This window comes from Palaemon carinicauda, chromosome 5 (genome assembly GCF_036898095.1).
Source record: "Palaemon carinicauda isolate YSFRI2023 chromosome 5, ASM3689809v2, whole genome shotgun sequence".
NCBI classification, from domain to species: domain Eukaryota; kingdom Metazoa; phylum Arthropoda; class Malacostraca; order Decapoda; family Palaemonidae; genus Palaemon; species Palaemon carinicauda.
This window is the reverse complement of record NC_090729.1, coordinates 158188297-158208229: the sequence shown is the minus strand read 5'-3', so window position 1 is coordinate 158208229 and position 19933 is coordinate 158188297. Positions and strand designations below refer to the sequence as shown.

The 19933-nt window shown below is 44.1% G+C and overlaps 1 protein-coding gene across 1 annotated transcript in view; it reads left to right on the top strand.

Moving 5' to 3' along the window:
- Positions 1 to 2080: 2080 nt before the first annotated feature.
- The window catches only part of AGO3 (Argonaute 3), a 431904-nt gene continuing 414051 nt past the window's right edge, over positions 2081 to 19933 (top strand). Inside the window, exon 1 of the mRNA XM_068374249.1 lies at positions 2081 to 2205. The gene's annotated coding sequence lies outside the window, so the exon portion shown is untranslated. The remainder of the gene's footprint in view (positions 2206 to 19933) is intronic.

Sequence of the window (19933 nt, the reverse complement as noted above, 5' to 3'; positions counted from 1 at the left end):
CACATGGGCCACGTGTCCGACCCCATTTTGATTTTTGATTATTGCAGACCACGTGTCTAAACCATTTTTCATTATTTCAATTTGCATTTCTTTTGATATTTTGTCTTTGTTAAGATGCCCGTTTCTTTTGATGTAAATTTGTGTAATAAATCAATATTAGGTTAATTAAACCTCTTTCGTATTTTTGCTCCCTCATTTATTTTAATGTGTGAATTGAATAGTTGATCACGGGACAAAATACCCAACATTTAAAGAGTAAACCTACAGGTGGTAACAGCGAGGAACTTTGCATTAATATATTTGCTTCGAAGGTAAAGATCCCTATTTTTAAACTTTTAAACTACTTTGCATCACTGCTCCCATTTTGGATTTTGTCTAATTACAGTAACGTAAAATACCTGTCCAGCATCTCATTGGGGTAGCTGGGACTGAGTCGGAACAGAGCCTGAGAGTGAGATGACTTTAGACCTGACAAAGCTAGAGTAGGCCATAAATTATTTCTTATTCTACGTGTGGAGTTCTCCGGCCTCTGGACAGTAAATTTCCCCCTTTTGTATTTAAGAGTGATGGTTAGTGAATTGTGACAGTAAAGTATTAGCAGGGCGTTTGTGCCCCGAGAGTAAGTGCTCATTATCCTCCCCTGTTGAACTTTATGTAACCGTCATAAGGAGACTATCCCGGACTAAGTTCCCACTCAGAACACATAAAAAGTTCTCCACACACACACACACACACATATATATATATATATATATATATATATATATATATATATATATATATATATATATATATATGTATATATATATATATATATATATATATATATATATATATATATATATATATATATATATATATATATATATATATATATATAGGCTATATAGATAGATAGATAGATAGATATAGATATAGATATACATATACATATATATACACACACACACACATATATATATATATATATATATATATATATATATATATATATATATATATATATATATATATATATATATATATAAATTTATATATGAATATGTGTGTGTTATATAACAACAGGTTAATGCCCACTGCGTATGAATGCATTTACCAATCTCAATAAACTATATTTCTTTACAATCATGCTTGATTACTTATATCTATAATAATTTTGCTACGGCTGTGATGGAACCAAGGGCGTAGCGAGAACGCACCGGGCACATGAACTGACCAGAACCAAGAGCCAAACGTAACCTGACCGATATAATTGTGGATCAACCTTTTCTATAGACTAGTTTTCCTTTTAATGTCTTTTGTGTTTTTTTTTCTTTTTATGTCGTTGGGCTCTGGTCTCCTCGTACATATTTCAACAATCAACCTCAATCATTTGAATTCCTTTATTTCAAATAAAAACAACTCCAAAATATTTATTGTTCATCTAAATGCGAAATGATAACTTTTTTAGTAAGTATAATAAAATAAAAAGTCATAACTTTACTTCATAGGGTTTTAATTCGTATCAACAACAACCTTTTCCTTTTTATGTCTTTGGGTTCTGGTCTCCTCGTACATATTTCAGCAATCAACCTCAATCATATGAATCTCTTTATTTCAAATAAAAAAAACTCCAAAATTTTTATTTATCATCTAAAAGTTAAAGGACAATTTTTTTTGTTATATAAATAAAAAGTCACAACTTTACTTCAGACGGTTTTAATTTGTAACAACAACACCCTTGATGTACTGTACTTAAAAGCAAAGATGGTCCATGATCGTGTTATGCAGTGTTGCCATATATGGAAATTTATCCCTAGATTTGGAATTTATTCCTAGATTGGGGAATTTTGGGTGTCCGATGTGTATATTCTGTACAAATTTCTATGAAGAAGAAACGAAGATGAGTTAAACTTTATGTTTTTGCAATTATTTTATTTGCAATTATGAGAAGTAGGCCTATAGTGAATAATTTCTATATCAGTAAAGTCTACATGATCTAGAGAAAATATGTTTGTGGAATGGGAAATTTTGTGTTGTTTTGGGGATTTTATCATTGAAATTTGGGGATTTTTAGACTATCCCGTTTGGTAACACTGGTATTACGTTGCCTCTCAGACTCAGAGGCAGACTTACGGTCTTTCTCGGTTAGTGATTGCGTCTTACAAAATATACCCACAATAAGAATATTCATAATCTTGGCCACGTCACAATTAAAGTTCACAGGTGAGATGACTACTAATGATATGGCTATTAAGGTTGTAAGTAGTTAAATACCATAGTTAGTTTAGATAGGCGTCACCTTTTTTTGTTAAGGGCAAATTGATTTTGTGTTTGGGGGGGTTTCATTATAGAACAGTTCAATAATAGATACGATATTAAATTTCTTGGAATTAAGTAAATATTTACAAATTACTTTTTGGTAAATATGTGATAGCTTGATTTCTAGTCAAATATATGAACTATATATTTTTCCTACTTGCTATCTTGTGTTTTATGCATTTCTGATGATTATTGGGGTAAACCACCTGTTCATGAGTTTTTGGACCCCCTATATAAAGAATTATGGGGGACACCACCTTTTTTGGGGTGAGGAAATGTCATAAACGAGTGATTTGCAGTTGGGAAAAATATATGGTACATGTAAGTGGCTGAAAACAGGACAAAACGTGATTGTTTAACACTTAAAATTTGTATAAGGTTAGAGAACCTATAAAACCCACCTAACCTAACCTGTAGTTCCTAGGTCACAACCCCTAGCCCTTCCCAGGTCATAACCCCTAGCCCTTCCCAGGTCACAACCCCTAGTTGGATCCCCCTTCCCAGGTCACAAACTAAAAGTAAATAACAAATAAATCCTTTCAATTAATGAAGTAAATCATAATTAATTCCTTACCTCATGGTTTACACTTTTTTTTTATTTTAGTTTTTTATTTTTTGCAATGCTTACAGAAGCCTAGCCATAGAAAATGTGCTGGTCTTCCCGGAAAAATATCTCGGAATCAGACCTTCGAGGCATTATTTTGTTGTTATTTTTTCATTTCACATGAGTAACAATAGTTTGTTCCGTAACCAAAATACAAACCACGCTATTTACATGGGGTATTACTTTCGGCGTAGCTGAAATGGCGAGCCATTAGATTTTTAACGAGGGTTAACTACCCCCTCGCTAGTTAGCGAGGGGGTAGGGCAGGGGTAGCTAGCTACCCCTCCCCCCTCACACACCGGTGAACTGATTCACTTCGCTTTTGGCTCGGGTGATGGGCAGACATGTTTGCTCTCACCCTCGCTTGGCAGCCATTTATGTTTTGTCTTAATTACTTACTTTTTCTTATACTTAATATATATAAACATTCTTTATGTTTATGTATATATTTGGGTATAGAAATATAGTAATTTTCCTTTTCAGGTTTGTGCTGTGTGTGTGTAGTGTACGACAACGTCACCGCGTAGTACCAGGCCACCGCGGTTGCTCGTCATTGGACGCGGCCTCTCCCTTGGTCCTTCGGTCGTTCCCTTGGCTTCCGATAATTCGGCCGCCATGGGGAATCGTCATCGCTGGACTTTCTTCATTCATCTGTTTTCTCCGCTGTTCCTCCTTCTCTACGGGGAACTTGGACTCTCAGCGAAGGGAACGTTGGAGTTTAGATTGACTACGGTCTCTCTCTACTCGAGGTCGTTCACCCTTTTACTACTACTATTACGGAAGCTCCTTTCCCGTTCCGTACGGGTTGTGTTGCTTTTTCCATTTATTTGTCTCGATTATTGATAATGAAATCTAATTGTATTTGTTAACTTTTCAGCTTTCTGTGGAGAACACTTCCCTTCGGGGTTCAGTGGTTCTTACTATTTGTGAACATTCTTAGATGAATTACATTTTTATAATTCTGTTATAATTCTGTTATAATTCTGTTTTTGTTACAGTTCTCCCCCCTCCCCCTTCTCCCGTGAATGTCAGTGGGGGAGGAGGGCGCATACTTAATTTGTAATTCTTATGTTTTCTTTTCCCTCGGGGTTTCTCTTCGGAGTTTCTCCCGGGGGAAGTTTTTGTTAACTAATTATTTATTTTTCCCAGTTAATGATCCAGTTTTTCTTAGTTTGCCTAAATGTGCCAACGAAGCAGAGCTGGCCTGTTTGTGCCTGGGAAGTCTGCTGTTGCTGCCATCTCTCTAGGACATCGTCATGGGCGTGTTCCTTCTCTTAGAAGTTCTCCCGTGACAACTGTCAGCTCTTTAGTTCATCTTAGAACGCTAAGGAGGTTTGCTTCCAGGGGTGGGTAACTTCCCTTCCGAGGGAGGTTCCCTTCTGAGGTTTGAGTTTTTCCCCTGCAGTGGGGGAACTTCTCATACCTTTGTATTCCTGGATGGGTTTTGCTGGTCCTCGGGCGGTTGCTCTTGGTGCTGAGCGACCGCTCTTGTAACCATGCTCAAGGGGCTGAGCGGTTGCAAGGCCAGACCATGGAATTTCATGTGACTATGTTCTTGGGGCTGAGCGGTCGCACCTGCAGCTGTGTTCAAGGGGCTGAGCAGCTGCAGGATCATCTTGCGACCTCTCTCGTTTGCGAGGGAGGCCACTCATAAGGACTCCTCTTCGGAGGATAGCTGATCCAACGGCCCTAAGGGGCACCATCATCAGTGTCTTCTAGTCTCTTCTACGAAGTGTTCTCCTCTCGTTCGTGAGAGAGGCCACTTTAGAGACTCCTCTTCGGAGGATTGTTCCTGTTTAGACCAGCTGGCTGTTCGGGACCTCTCCGCAGTTCGCCATCTCCTAGACCTGCTGACTTGCCGTCTCCGTTCCGGGCTGCTGTCGCTGTGGGTGCCCTCGCACCCCGTTCCAATGGGCACCGGTCCCTTCGGGGCAAAAGGGGCTTTCTCCCACTGTGAGTAAGTCCCTTTAGCGCCAGGTTCCTGCTGTTCCTGAGACTTCCATCCAGAGGAATCCTGTTCCAGTCCTGAGTGAGCGCACAGGCGCTCAACAGAACTTCCACTGTTGATCGTCCCAGTTCCTGATCGTCCTGTCAGCTGTCCCTTCATCTTAGCGCGCGCGGTCGTGCTCGCCGATGATCTTCTTACGCCAACGATCTCCATACGCGTGCTAGCGCTGACAATCTTCTTTTGCGCGCTAGGGCTGATGATCATCTTACGCGCAAGCGCCGACGATCTTCTTAGGCGCGCAAGCGCTGACGATCATCTTGGCTGACGATCTTCTTGCGCGAGCGAGCGCTGACGATCCTCTTACGCGCGTAAGCGCCGTCGATCTTCTTACGCGCGTAAGCGCCGTCGATCTTCTTACGCGCGTAAGCGCTGACGATCTTGGCGGACGATCTTCTTTGGTGCGCTAGCGCGGACGATCTTCCTATGCACGTAAGCTCCGACGATCGTCCGCGCGCAGGCTCCGATGGTTCCCCGCGCCGACGATCTTCTTACGCGCGCAAGCGCCGATGATCTTCATACGCGCGCAAGCGCCGACGATCTTCTTACGCGCGCAAGCACCGACGATCATCTTACGCGCGCAAGCGCCGACGATCTTCTTGCGCACGCAAACGCCGACGAACTTCTTGCGCGCACAAGCGCCGTCGATATTTTAGCGCTGTCGATCTTTAAGCGCTGTCAATCTCAATTAGCGCACAAGCGCCAACAACCTCGTACGCGCGCGCCGACATTTTCACAGGCTCTTCATTCTGTTCCTGCATGTCAATTTGATTCCTGCTCACCCTATGAAGTCTCGTTCGTGCGCGAGAGTGTTTTCAACGGTCTCTCGCGCGCGACCCCTGGGTTTTTCCCATCGCCCGAGTGCCAGCGTCTCCCGCTTGTGACCCCTGGGTCTTTCCCATCGCGCGAGCGCCAGCATGCTCCCTTAACCAAGGTGAGACCTTCTCCCACCGCACCAATGGGAGAAACCCCACCTCGAGCAGGAGAATCGTCCCGTGTTAGGGATAGAAGAGCCCTCAGACTTCTTTGTTGGAGTTTCGTATCCCTCCTAGGAGGGAATCGAAGGACTCTTACGAGTTCCCCCAAGTAGAGCCTTTGGGGACAGGAGATTTTGCTGCCAGTTCACCAGGAGGAGAGCAGCATGATTCAGAGCACGCCTTCTGGCAAGTCCTGACTCTGATGAGGCCTCTCAACAAGTTCAAGGACTCAGAGACCGTTCCTTGTGAAGGCAAGGATACGGTCCTGGACCAAGTCTATGGCACTCAGAAACCCTTTAAGGCCAGTGCGGCTCTGCCTTGGTCCCAAGGGGTGAAGAGTGCCAGAGATATGGTTGAGGGCCAGCTTTCCGAGCTCTCCTCCTCCAGCCGTTCCTCTGCTGGTAACAAGCTCCGCCCACCTCCTCGTGTGCAACAGAGGAGGTACTTTGAGATCATGGAGGAGCCTTGTTTAGCTCTCCCGCTCCACCACTCCGTGGAAGAGCTTACCAGGGGAGTCTCTCTTGAGAGACACTCTAGCCGGCAGGTGACATTCTCGGCAACAAAGATCCTGAGTCAGGAGAAGGTCGCAAAGTGTGCCATACAGGCCACTTTGTGGCTGAATGTCTGGCTAGGGTCTCTGGGCATCCTGCTGCGACCCGAGGATCTGTCCAAGGAGAGCACCAGGAAAGCCCTGGAGACCCTCCTCTTGGGCACACCTCCCATCGAGTTTCTGGCCCTCCAAGTTTCGAACGTGTGGGCAAACTCGATCTGGAAACGACGTGATGCTGTGGCCGAGAGGTTCCCTCGAAGGTCCCAGCCATGGATGCCTGCAGGCTCAGACACACTTCCATCCTAGGAAAGAGTCTGTTTGAGCCCAAGGATGTGAAACAGGCTGCTGAGAAGTGGAGGAAATCGAACCACGATTCTCTTCTCCAAAGGACTCTTACATCTAAGCCCTACAAACCTCCAGCACCTCAACAATCTCGCCAATCCAAGACGACGAAACCGGCAGCGGTAGCAAAGACGAAGGTGTCCAAGCAGTAGCCCTTTCCTGTCGAAGACAAGAAGGGCGGAAAGTCCTCCAGGGGAGACAAGAATCCTAGAGGGAGCGGCCGAGGCCGCAAGCGCTAGGAGTGGCAATCCCCCTGCATGTCCACCAGTGGGGGGATACCTGCAAAGTTGCGCATTAAGGTGGCAGCAACACGGGGCCGATTCCTGGACGTTCTCCGTGATCAGTCAGGAATATCGCGTCCCGTTCATAACTTCTCTTCCTCCCCTGACAGCGAATCCAGTGTCGTTGAGCTCCTATGCCATGGGATCGGTAAAGGGGCTAGCCCTTCGGGCAGAAGTCGAGACCATGCTCAAGAATCATGCTCTCCAGGAGGTCGTCGACGGCTCCCCACGCTTCTTCAGTCGACTCTCTCTCGTAAAGAAGGTTTCTGGAGGCTGGAGTCCCGTCATCGACCTCTCAGCTCTGAACAAGTTTGTCAAACAAACTCCGTTCAGCATGGAGACAGCAGACACGGTCAGACTTGCGGTGAGACCGCAAGACTTCGTGTGTGCGCTGGATCTGAAGGACGCGTACTTCCAGATCCCAATCCATCCGTCTTCCAGGAAGTACTTAAGATTCAGCCTAGACAACAAGATCTACCAGTTCAAGGTGCTGTGTTTCGGTCTCTCCACAGCACCCCAGGTATTCACCAGAGTGTTCACCCTGATATCTTCATGGGCACACAGGGTCGGCATCCGTCCCCTCCGCTATCTGGACGACTGGCTGATTCTGGCAGACTCGGAGTCGACCCTTCTTCGACACCGAGACAAGCGTCTGGGACTTTGCCAAGATCTAGGAATCATGGTAAATCTCGAGAAGTCTTCTCTGCTTCCATCTCAACGACTGGTATATCTAGGCATGATTTTGGACACCAATCTCCACAAAGCCTTTCCATCAGACGACAGGATAGCAAGGCTGAGGAGGGTCGCAGATCCTTTCCTCAGACGAGGAGAGCGCCCAGCCCAATCGTGGTTGCGTCTCCTAGGGCACCTTTCCTCCTTGGCCCGTCTGGTTCCAAACGGCCACTTCAGGATGAGATCCCTGCAATGGCAGTTCAAGTCCCGGTGGAATCAAGGCCACGATTCCCTGGACATTCTGGTCCCTATGGGTTCTGCGGAATGGACGGACCTCCAGTGCTGGGTGACGGATGGAAACCTTCGAAAGGGAGTGGATCTTCTCTTCCTCCCCCCGGATTTGATGCTGTTTTCGAACGCTTCAAAGAAGGGTGGGGGGCCCCACGTTCTGAACCACAAGATCTCAGGCCTGTGGTCAGAATCAGAAAAGTGCCTCCAAATAAATCTGCTAGAAGTGAAGGCCGTATATCTGGCACTTCAACAATTTCAACAGATCCTGGCGGGTCACTCCGTGGTGGTCATGAGCGACAACACCACGGTAGTGGCTTACATCAACAAGCAGGGAGGTACCTTTTCACAACAGCTTTCCCATCTTGCAGTAGAGATAATGAGATGGTCCAAAGTCCACTCGGTTCCACTATCGGCTCGCTTCATTCCGGGCAAGAGGAATGTGCTCGCCGACAGTCTGAGCAGAGCATCGCAGATAGTGAGTACCGAGTGGTCTTTGGATCCTCTAGTAGCCTACAAAGTCCTGACTTTGTGGGGTTCCCCGACGGTGGACCTGTTTGCGACAGCCTTGATCTTCAAGCTTCCGCTGTACTGTTCCCCAGTCCCGGACCCCAGGGCACTCTGGCAAGATGCCTTCCAACAACGGTGGGACAACATCGACGTTTACGCCTTCCCACTGTTCTGTCTGATGAGAAGGGTACTCGGCAAGACCAGACTATCGGTCAACCTGTCAATGACCTTTATAGCTCCACTATGGCATCATGCAGAGTGGTTCCCGGGCCTTCTGCAGCTCCTGACGGAACTCCCGAGAGAACTTCTTCCGCGACACGAGCTACTCAAGCATGCACACTGCAACATCTTCCACAAAGCCGTAGCATCGCTTCGGCTTCACGCCTGGAGGCTATCCAGCATCTCCTCACAGAGAGAGGCTTTTCGCAACAAGTTGCGGAGAGGATGTCTCGACACCTGTGAAAGTCATCTACAGGGGTCTACCAGGCGAAGTGGAGTCTTATGTGGTTGGTGTCGTGGAAGGGGTATCTCTCCTCTCGATGCCACTATTCCAGCAATACCGGAGTTTCTTGTGTTTTTGCATGAAGAAATGCGCCTTTCGGTCTCGGCGGTGAAAGGCTATCACTCAGCCTTAAGCCTTGCCTTCAGCCTTAAAGGAACGGACATATCCTCCTTGCTGGAACTTTCTCTACTCACACGAAGCTACGAGCTTACCTGCCCTCATTCGGAAGTGAGACCACCTCCATGGAACGTGGTTCGTGTCCTCAGGTCTCTTAATAGACCTCGGTTTGAACCATTATGCCAGGCTTCTGACCGTCACCTGACTTGGAAGACGATGTTCCTGCTCGCTCTGGCCTCAGCCAAGCGAGTCAGTGAACTTCATGGTCTCTCGTACGACGTCGCCCATTCAAGGGGATGGGGAGAGGTAACGTCCGGGTTCGTCCCTGAGTTTGTTGCTAAGACTCAGAATCCTGGAATTCCGGACCCACGGTTTGACTCTTTCAGGATTTCGAGTCTCCGTTCTATAACAGATCACCCAGACCATCCCCTACTGTGCCCAGTAAGGAGTCTGAGGCTCTATCTTAAGAGAACAGCTACAGTTCGTCCTCGAGTGCAAGCCCTGTTTGTGAGCACAGGAAGGACGAAGAGGAGGGTCACCAGGAACACCATCTCTGCTTGGATTCGCAGGGTCATCCACCATTCCCTGAATCCAGACCCTCCTCTGTCACGTCGTCCTAGAGCACACGATGTCAGAGGCATCGCTACGTCCCTGACATCCAAGAGAAACTTCTCAGTGACGCAGGTTCTACAGGCTGGGGTCTGGAAGCGTCAAACGACCTTTACAGCCCACTACCTGCAGGACGTGACCCACATGAGGCTCAATACGTTCTCTATCTGCCCTGTGGTGGCTACGCAACAGCTGGTCTAACCTCAGGCTCCTTAATGGACAAGTAGCAGAAGGTTGAGGGCATTGTTACCCAGTTTTAGTCTGCATGAATGAAAAAGTATGCCTGGCCCTTACTCTTTTCTTCATCCTCCCCTCTCTTGGGGAAAGCAGCATCCAGGGTTCTCTGTATAGCTGACCTCAAACCATTGCAGGTAATCCATGCTTCCTTGTGTTCCTAGTATTAAATAATATTGTCGCGTCCCCCATACCCTGACGAGGTGGTATTGGGAACGTCCTAGCCTAGAATTCCATCTAAAGGACTTCAGGTCGACTTCCTAGGACGAGTCACACTTGATTCCTTCACACACAAGCTTATGTAGGCCGCACGTTCCTTGCGGAGCAAGGAACTTGCAAGGTGCAGGGACTCCTTATCTCGAGTGCTACGTACTCGGATTCTGAGTCCCCGGGCAAAGCCAAAGCCAGTAAGGCTGGGACTTACCACCCTACCTAAGGGTTAAGTCACTCCATGTAAATAGCGTGGTTTGTACTGTATTTCGGTTACGGAACAAATAACAAATTCGGAGATACTTTGTATTTTTCCTAACCATACAAACCTTAGCTATTTACACATATTTGCCCGCCAGCCCTGTCCCCCGTGAAGTCCTACCTCTAAGCGAAGTGAATCAGTTCACCGGTGTGTGAGGGGGGAGGGGTAGCTAGCTACCCCTCCTCTACCCCCTCGCTAACTAGCTATGGGGTAGTTAACCCTCGTTAAAAATCTAATGGCTCGCCATTTCAGCTACGCCGAAAGTAATACTCCGTGTAAATAACTAAGGTTTGTATGGTTAGGAAAAATACAAATTATCTGTGAATTCGTCATTTGTTCCGTAATCGAAATACAAACCACGCTATTTACATAGGGTTTACTTTCGGCGTAGCTGAAATGACGAGCCATTAGATTTTAACGAGGGTTAAACTAACCCCGCGCTAGTTAGCACGGGGGTAGGGGAGGGGTAGCTAGTTAAAACCCCCCCCCCACACACACACCCCCATCGGTGAACTGCCCCACTTCACTTTTGGCTCGGACAATGTACAGACGTTTCTGTCCCGTCCTCGCATATTTGACAGCCTTAATCTGTTTTTTTTTTTTTTTTATCCTTCAGTGTGTGTTTGTGTTTGAAGTTGGCCTCTACCTTTTCTTCCCATCATGCGGAAATGCCCTGTACTTCCCGACTGCCCCTGTGGAACATTCATGTCGGCGGTCGAGACAGACCCTCACACCCTTTGCTCGCAGTGTTGAGGTCAACGGTGTGAAAGCGATAATATTTGTATGGAATGTCGGGAGTGGCCTACCTCCCAGTGGGAGAGGTTTGCCTGGCGGCGTAATAAGAGTTATAAGCGAAACCCCCCCAGGTGCTGAAGCCTTGATGAGGATGGGGGGCTTAGGGATCAGCAGCTGGGGTCTAGTTCCCACTGGACCTCGGTGCCCAGCAGTTGATCCAACTAAATCAGTCAGCACTTTCTCTTTTACTTTTGGTTATTTCTTTTTTCTCCCGTCTCTTCCTTTTGGGCTCGATATTGTTAACGACTTTGGCATGTTCGATTATACTTTGGATGCTGCTTTGGATTTGGCAGAGTGTGGGATGGACGGCATTCCATCTCAACCTGTGCCAATTTAGACGCCATCACCCTCTGGCAGAACCCAATGGGTGCAGACCAAGTCGGTTAAGAGTCGGGCTCCAGTGATCCGATTTTAAGTCACCCATATTTGCGGGTAATGGGTGACGCCAGGTATTGGAGTCGACAGTGGGAGGGGCTAACTACCCCCATTGACCAGTGTACGCCCACCTAAAGAGAGGCAGCCCCTCTCTAATAGAGGACTGGTCCCCGCTGAAGCCTCTTCTCGTGTTGGGCCACATGGGATAGGAGGACTGACATCCTCCGATAAGAGGTGGATAACCCGGCTTGCTCATAACAAAAATAACCCACCCCTCTGTTGATGACCTGGAAAATACAAACATGGGCCTCGGCACAGACAGCTCCAACTCGGGTTCTAACATAGTAACGTTGGAACCTTATATTCGTTATGGAAATAATGATAAGAAAACACTAGAGAAGAAGAGAGAGAGTGTGAGAAATGATGATAGTACCCAAAGATATAGAAAAATAGAAGTATTACCTGGTTACTATGAAGTAGTGAATTATGAAAAATTTTTTATCTTAGAATTTGAAAACGGAAGAAATGAGCGTTTAAATGTTTTCAAAGCTAACAGACAAATAGTCAATTTATGTGGAGGGCAGCCCAAAAATTTTACCCCAAGGAAATGGAAGTCTCTTGATAGAGACACTATCCCCATTACAAGGTTGAAAGGCTAAAAACACTGACAACATTGGATGGTCATTGTGTAAAATGCATTTTGCACCCTACTTTCAACCAGAGTAGAGGTGTGATATATGCTCCAGAATTGCTAGATATAGAGGAAAAAGAAATTGAGGATGAACTGAAAAGTCAAGGAGTAGTTAAAGTAGTCAGAATGAGAAAGAGAGTTGGAGAACAACCTATTCCTCTTGCTACTTTGATTATAACATTTGATCAATGTAGATTACCAAATGTTATTAAGGCTGGTTGGTTATCGTTGAAGGTGAAACCTTATATCCCTTCACCATTGCGATGTTATCATTGCCAAATGTATGGCCATTTAAGCCAGAAATGCAAAGAAAAAGTAAATAATATGCCAGCTGTTTGTGCCAACTGTGGAAAAACTAGCCATGGAGTATGCAGAGAAAACCCTAATTGCATGCATTGTGGGGAAGCACACCCAGCTATATCTAAAAGTTGCATTAAGTTTATTTTTGAAAAAGAAATTCAGGCCATTAGGACCAGGTTACTTTTAAAGAGGCCCATAAAAGAACTCTTGAAAAGCAGATAAGACCAGGCAACCTTTTTCGGTGGTTCTGAAGAAAAACTTGCCAAACCACACTGACGAAAATTATATCTCTACTTCTAATATGAGGAAACAAATGAAAGTAGTTAAAGAGGTTGAAAGTCCCATCGAAAATCTATGTCCAGAAATTGTTGAAAAATCAAATCAGATACTTAAAGATCTGAAAGTTTTTCAAAAGCCAACTACTCAGATTTTAAACAATAGTACAAACCTCTCTCAGGCCGTGTCTTTGCCTGATCTGATGGAGGTTCCACTTGAATCTAATTTACCTGGTGAACCTGTAGTGGGGAAGGTGCAAAAACCTGACAGATCACAACCTTTTAATCGAAAAAGAGAGAGACCTCCATCTCTCTCGCCTCCTACCATAAGAAACATTAAAGTCACGACTTCAAATAAATATGATATCTTGTCTGCTGATGTTTCTGATCAACTAGAAGGTAAATTGAACTAATCAGAAATTCAAGTTGAGGTCCACCATCCTCCTCAACAATTAGATCAAAAGGACACAAAGAAAAAGAAGAACACAAAACCCACTATATCAAGATCCTCTCTAGAGATACCACCGGGAAATATTGTTAGATCAAATATATTCATCTAAGGTGTCCTCCAAGAAATAAATCATAGTTTTTTCCTCCATTCTGCAATGGAATTGCCAGGGTTTAAGGGCGAAATATGAAGAACTCAAGCTCCTCATACGTGAACACTCCCCTATAACTGTATGTCTACAAGAAAGCAAGCTCGACTCCCCTATAACTGTATGTCTACAAGAAAGCAAGCTCGATGCTAATACTCCTTGTCCTCGAGAGTATGTTAGCTATAGAACATCATATGATCAAGGAGCAGGGAGCCATGGGGGAAGTCTTATATACGTTCGTCGAGATGTTCCCCATATATCTTTGTCCATCTGTACCCCTCTGCAGGCAGTGGTTGTACAGTTTGATATAGGGAGAAAATACACAATCTGTTCTCTTTACTTGCCTCCAAATGATAACATCTCGTATGATAATATAGTAGAGGTGATTAAACAACTCCCACAACCTTTTCTCTTACTAGGAGACCTTAATAGTAGACATCCTTTATGGGGTGATGTTTTGGCAAACGCAAGAGGTAATATTATATCATCAATTTTGGAGAATGAAGATGTCGGGCTCCTTAATACAGGAGACCCCACACATTTTTATTTACAGACAGGTACCTTGTCCTGCATTGACCTATCAGTTGCAAGCTCTAACTGTCTTCTCGATTTTAATTGGAGAACATTACTATGAGATTCAGGGCCTCTGTAACACGGTTTTTTCGCAATAACTTTTTTTCTATGAATTTCATAAATATAACGCTTATTCAGAATGCACATTATATCTACACATAAATTTTGACTATATTCTGCATTACGTAGGTTGAATAAATTTGGTACTTTATTAAGTAAAAGTGACGATTTTTGAAGACGGGCCAACTTACTCAGAGAAAAGGTTTCGAACGCACTCGTTACGTAACTTATGACGGCATTTCTTCTCTCTTTCTCGATCGATGATTGGTTATACGTAACGAAGGCTATACCTCTGCCAACAATAACACAAAAGTGTAAATAAAAGCAAAGCAGTACACCTTTATGAACTCTGAAACCTCTCCACTGATAATTGTCATAATGAACAAACCAACAAAATATGTTAATAAATACAAAAACACTTCGATTATTAGTCTAACTCCCAGAATAAGTTTCCTAAGAAATTACAGTCTACTTTATAGGTCACAATCAGATTGACAAGGTGTATGGATTAGTTGGTAATTTTCAAAAACGTAGTAGACCAGCTTGATTTGATAACTGCTATATCCAATGTCCTGTAATTTTTATTTATTGTCTAGCTACCTACGTATTTACTGTAAAAAAGAAAAAAATAAATAAATAACTAGTACCATATTTTGGCTTTAAACCTTCACCAGTAATTATCGTCAGAATAATGACTTCACGAGGCTCCACCCACTTTGGCCTCGTTGTAATTCAGGATAACACAAGGCTATCATGGGCATTGTTGGATCAGAAAATTTAAATTCTGGCTATAAAAACTAATTTTTCGAGTAGTTGTAAGAAGTGGTAAATGATCCTCAAGGATCCCAGCAGTTGGCCTAAACGTTTAATTCATGTATAGTACTGTTACGGCACTACTGCTACAGTACAGTAGTATTACTACGCTAGCACAAATACCCCACCCACATTTATGTATCGTTCCGCCATTCATAAAGTCTTTGTCATATTCTTTCACTGTGCAATAAGCCATGGCCTCCTCAGAAATTAAGTTTAACTTTAGATGATAGGTTATTTCATCAAGCTGACAAATTATGGCAACTGGGTATGTTATTGCCGATGTTGAAGCTAAAGATAAAGTATGGTATCATTCCTTCATTGCATTATCATCTTTACTACTATTTGTTTTGCTACATGTATTAATTATTTTAAAGGATAAATGAATTATGTTCACTTCACTTCTATAAATTCCCATTAGATGTACAAATAAAACTCCTAAAACTATTCAGGATTTATTTATAAAATGCAGTCATGCCCAAATCATAGCTAACACGGTTGGTCTGATGGAGATTTTAGCACAAAAAACTTATTTTAACAAAAATAGTTATATAAAGACTGTTTACATACAATCCCTCTCTTTCTCTCTCTTTTGGTGGCATAGTGAATAGTTAATAGAAATGTTCAAAAGCCTGAATGACATTACAAGTATTATAATCCTGTTACGCTAAATACAAATCAGACTATAAACATTGGATTTAAACTAGAAACTGAATAATTACTTATTCAGGCTATAGTAAATATGGCCACGGGCTTTCTCTTGACTGTATAAAGTTGCAAGTCGTAAGACAAATGCAGTTTTGCAACCACGGGGGCAATTCCAAATCCTGTTAGCCATTCTTGACTGTTATGGGTTTCAGAGCCGATGGAAGAAGTTGAATGGGTGTCTGGTGGATGGGCGGGGCAAAATTTTGTCAAAAGGTGTTTACATTGCTTACGTAGTGAATGTTTTCGACTCTTGGCTCGTTATCACTGGCCATGGCGTCAGCTAGATCATTTTTACTCTATAAAAATTAAAACTATTGTGTTTAGGTTATTGATAATGCTGACAAAATTTGTGTGGTTGTAAAATATACATATGTCAACTTTCAGCTACATCCGATGCTTTGATAAGGAGCAAAGTCCAAAAAACCGTGTTACAGAGGCCCTGAATCTCATAGTAGATGATTGGCATACTAGTGATCATGCACCAATCATTATAAACACCAACAATGGTCCACCTTTACAAAGATCGCCTCGATGTAATCTTCATAGGGCGAACTGGAATAGATTTCGGGAGTTAAGTGAAATTGAAGGAAATGCAGAACAGTTTGAAAGTGTTGATGATGCCATAGAATTACTTAATGGAACTCTTCACACAGCAGGAGTGAATTCCATTCCCAAAACAACTGGGATATTCAGATGACGACCAGTCCCCTGGTGGTCATCAGAACTAACTGCCCTGCACAGAGCCACAAGAAAGTTTTTAACTCGATTGCACATGCGCCGTACTGAGGAGAATTTAGTCATATACAAGAAATGTAGAGCACAGTTCCGCCGTGCCATGAAAGAAGCTAGCCGCCAGTCTTTGATGTCATTTGTTTCCTCCATTAACAGTAGAACACCAACATCATCTGTGTGGAGGAAAGTCAAAAAGATAGCAGGCAAATTCACCCCAAACCCACCACCAGTGTTAAAGATAAATGGCCAGTATATGACTGGAGCAACCGAAGTTAGCAATGCCCTGGCTGACCATTTTTCAAATGTATAGTGCAAGTGTGAACCAGCTCCTGGTTACCAGTGTAGGCACATTGAAGAAAAGAAAATTTTAAATTTTGCAACAAGAAGGCAACAGTAATACAATTCTCCTTTTACTGAAAGAGAATTTGATTCTGCTCTTGCTACGTGTAACGATACAGCCCCTGAACCCGATGGAATTTCATATGCAATGATTAAACACGTACCTTTTAATACAAAGTTATTTATTTTAAGCATTTTTAATAGAATATGGCATGATCATAGTTATCCAAGTGTTTGGAAACTAGCCATTATTTTAGCCTTTTTAAAACCTGGTAAGGACAAGGTTTTAGCAGCAAATTATAGGCCAATTGCATTGACATCTTGTTTTTGCAAAATCATGGAGAAGATGGTCAATGTAAGACTGATGTGGTACCTTGAAATGATGGGTATTTTATCACCCATTCAATGTGGATTCAGAAAAATGCACTTGACGACTGATGTGCTGATGCGACTTGAGTCCTACATTTGTGAAGCCTTTGCTTCCAAACAGCACCATGTAACACTTTACGAGACTAAAATTAACAATATTATCAAAATTTTACGAGTCGCTACCTCAGCTCATCAAAATTGATAACTGCAATACTTAACTTGGGAGTAAGAGTCTCCAAAAGCTCAGACATCTTCACTAAACACAAAATAAAGGTTTCGAACACAAGAATGCGTGTTGATATCACAGTGCTATAGAAGGAATGGTGGGAGAAGCGTGGGTAGTGGTAGTGGTGGTGGTGGTGGGGGGGGGGGTCAGTAGCCGTAGTAGCGGGCAGTAGTCCGATGTAAAACGGCACCTCGTAGTAACGGGGGATGGGATGTTGAGGACGGAGAAGACTAATTGGTAAGGGACCTCTGAGTAAATAGTAATGATTTTAATTGTATAGGTGTACTCCCTCTAACAGCTTCCATATTTACTGCCGAATTGTATGGCATACTAACCACTATTGAGAAAATAGCTTTGGAAAAGGGGGGTAATTTTACAATTTTTAATGATGCAAGGAGTGTTCTTCAAGCTTTAGAAGTTTTTAATTCTAGTAGCCCTCTAGTGTTAAAGATTTTAGAATGTCTTTTTAAACATTTAACTTAGCCGGTGGATATATACTGTATAGCTAACGTCTCCGACGGTCCGGCAGCCGATTCAAAACTTGCGGGCGATCGAGGGGTTGGGTTGCTGGGTGTACACTAGCGCCACCACTCGGCAGGATACTAGAACTATTCCAAACCTCTTCAGTTCTTCTCTGCCGGCTGTGGTATAAACATTGATTCATGCTAGCGCTAACATCAAGTTTTCTACGGTTTGGTGAAGTACTTGTTTGTGGTTTATGGCTTTCGCTGAGTTGGTTATTCTTTCAACTGTTCTTGAACCTTTTTTTGATTATTTTAGCTTTTACTGACCCTTTTTATTGACCCTTGCTTTGTTTTTTATCTCCCTTTGAACATTCCAATATGGCTGACCCTTCCCCTGTATACTATATAGGAAATGTGATAAAGGCTGTAACAGGCATCTTCCAAAGGCTTCCATCGATCCCCATTCTATTTGTATTAATTGTAGAGGTAAGATTTGTCAATTAGGCGATCGATGCGATGAATGTGTCATTTTGTCAGATAATGAGTGGTTAGAGTATGAAAAATATACTTGTAAACTAGAGAGAGATAAGGCAAGAAGAAGCTCTTCTCGTTCTCAAGAATTTTCCTCTTCCCATGTCCCTGAACTTTTTCCTACCCCTGTAGTGGTAATTCCAGAACCCCCTACTAGCACTAACAAGCCTTCACTTAAAGACATAATGAAAGCTATTCATGCTCTTGGTGCAAAGGTTGAATCGCTGGCTATGGATAGAAACCAGCTTATGTCCGATGTGAAGTTTTTAAAAAGTGAAAGTGTTAGTGCAAAAAATGTTAAAAAGGTGTTCAGTGTTGCGTAGGGTTCGTCTGTTCGTACTTGACGTTCACCCAGTCCGAGACCTCTTTCAAGCTCCCCAACCCCTGGGAGAAGAAATGTCAATAGACCAAAGGGAACGATAGGTGTCAAACCACGAACAGACTTTCCCTCACGAGTTGCAGACGTTGCTCCTCGCGGTTTACTTATTATAAGAGAGAAGACTAAGTTTTTCTCGTCCTCCGATGATGTTCATGTTAGTAGGAAATCTTGGTGTCAGGTTTCACGACCTCTTAAGAGAAAATTGGTTTCTTCAGAATGAAGTCCACGTCCTGTCTGCAGTCACTGAAGCAGCCCGGAACGTATACCTTCATCAGATGAAGGTTCGCCTGCTAAACTCTCTTTTTTTAACGTCAGATTTTGTGGCTCTGGAGGCCCCTGCAAAGAGTCACGGTGTCGTTGTTTTATCTGGGCGTTCCAAACGTGACGTGAGTGCTGCTGCTCACGTTATTAGTGCTGACGTTCCCGACGTCACGGTCTGATCCTTGTATTCAAGATCCTAACTTTAGCGTGTTGCAGGACATGCAGTCTAAGCTGTCCACCTTAATGCAGGCCTACGGTTCTGCTCCTGTTCGACAGGAACCCTCACTTGCGGAGTGTCACGGTTCTGCTAAGTGTGACTCAGTACATCAGTCATCAAAGCGTGAGGCTTTATGTCTCGTTGACGTGATACCTAGTGTTAACCTTGCTTTCAAGTGAGATGCTGATCGCAAACCTCGACGTGACGTTGAGTGTCAGTCTTTACAGTCCAACCGTGACTTCGAGCTGCAGTCACGGCGTGACGTTGAGCATCAGTCTTTACAGTCCAACCGTGACGTCGAGCTGCAGTCACTGCAGTCACAACGTGACGTTGAGCGTCAGTCTTTACAGTCCAACCGTGACGTCGAGTTGCAGTCACTGCAGTCACGACGTGACGTTGAACGTCAGTCACCGCAGTCTCGACGTGACGCCGAACTTCAGACACCGCAGTCACGACGTGACGTCGAATGTCAGTCACCGCAGTCACGACGTGACGTCGAACGTCACTCACTACAGTCACGACGTGACGTCGAATGTCACTCACTACAGTCACGACGTGACGTCGAGCGTCAGTCACCGCAGTCACGACGTGACGTCGAGCATCAGTCACCGCAGTCACGACGTGACGTCGAACGTCAGTCACCGCAGGCACGACGTGACGTCGAATGTCAGTCACCGCAGTCACGACGTGACGTCGAATGTCAGTCACTGCAGTCACGACGTGACGTCGGCCCTCCTGCTTTGACTGCTGCTCAGCTACAGGTTG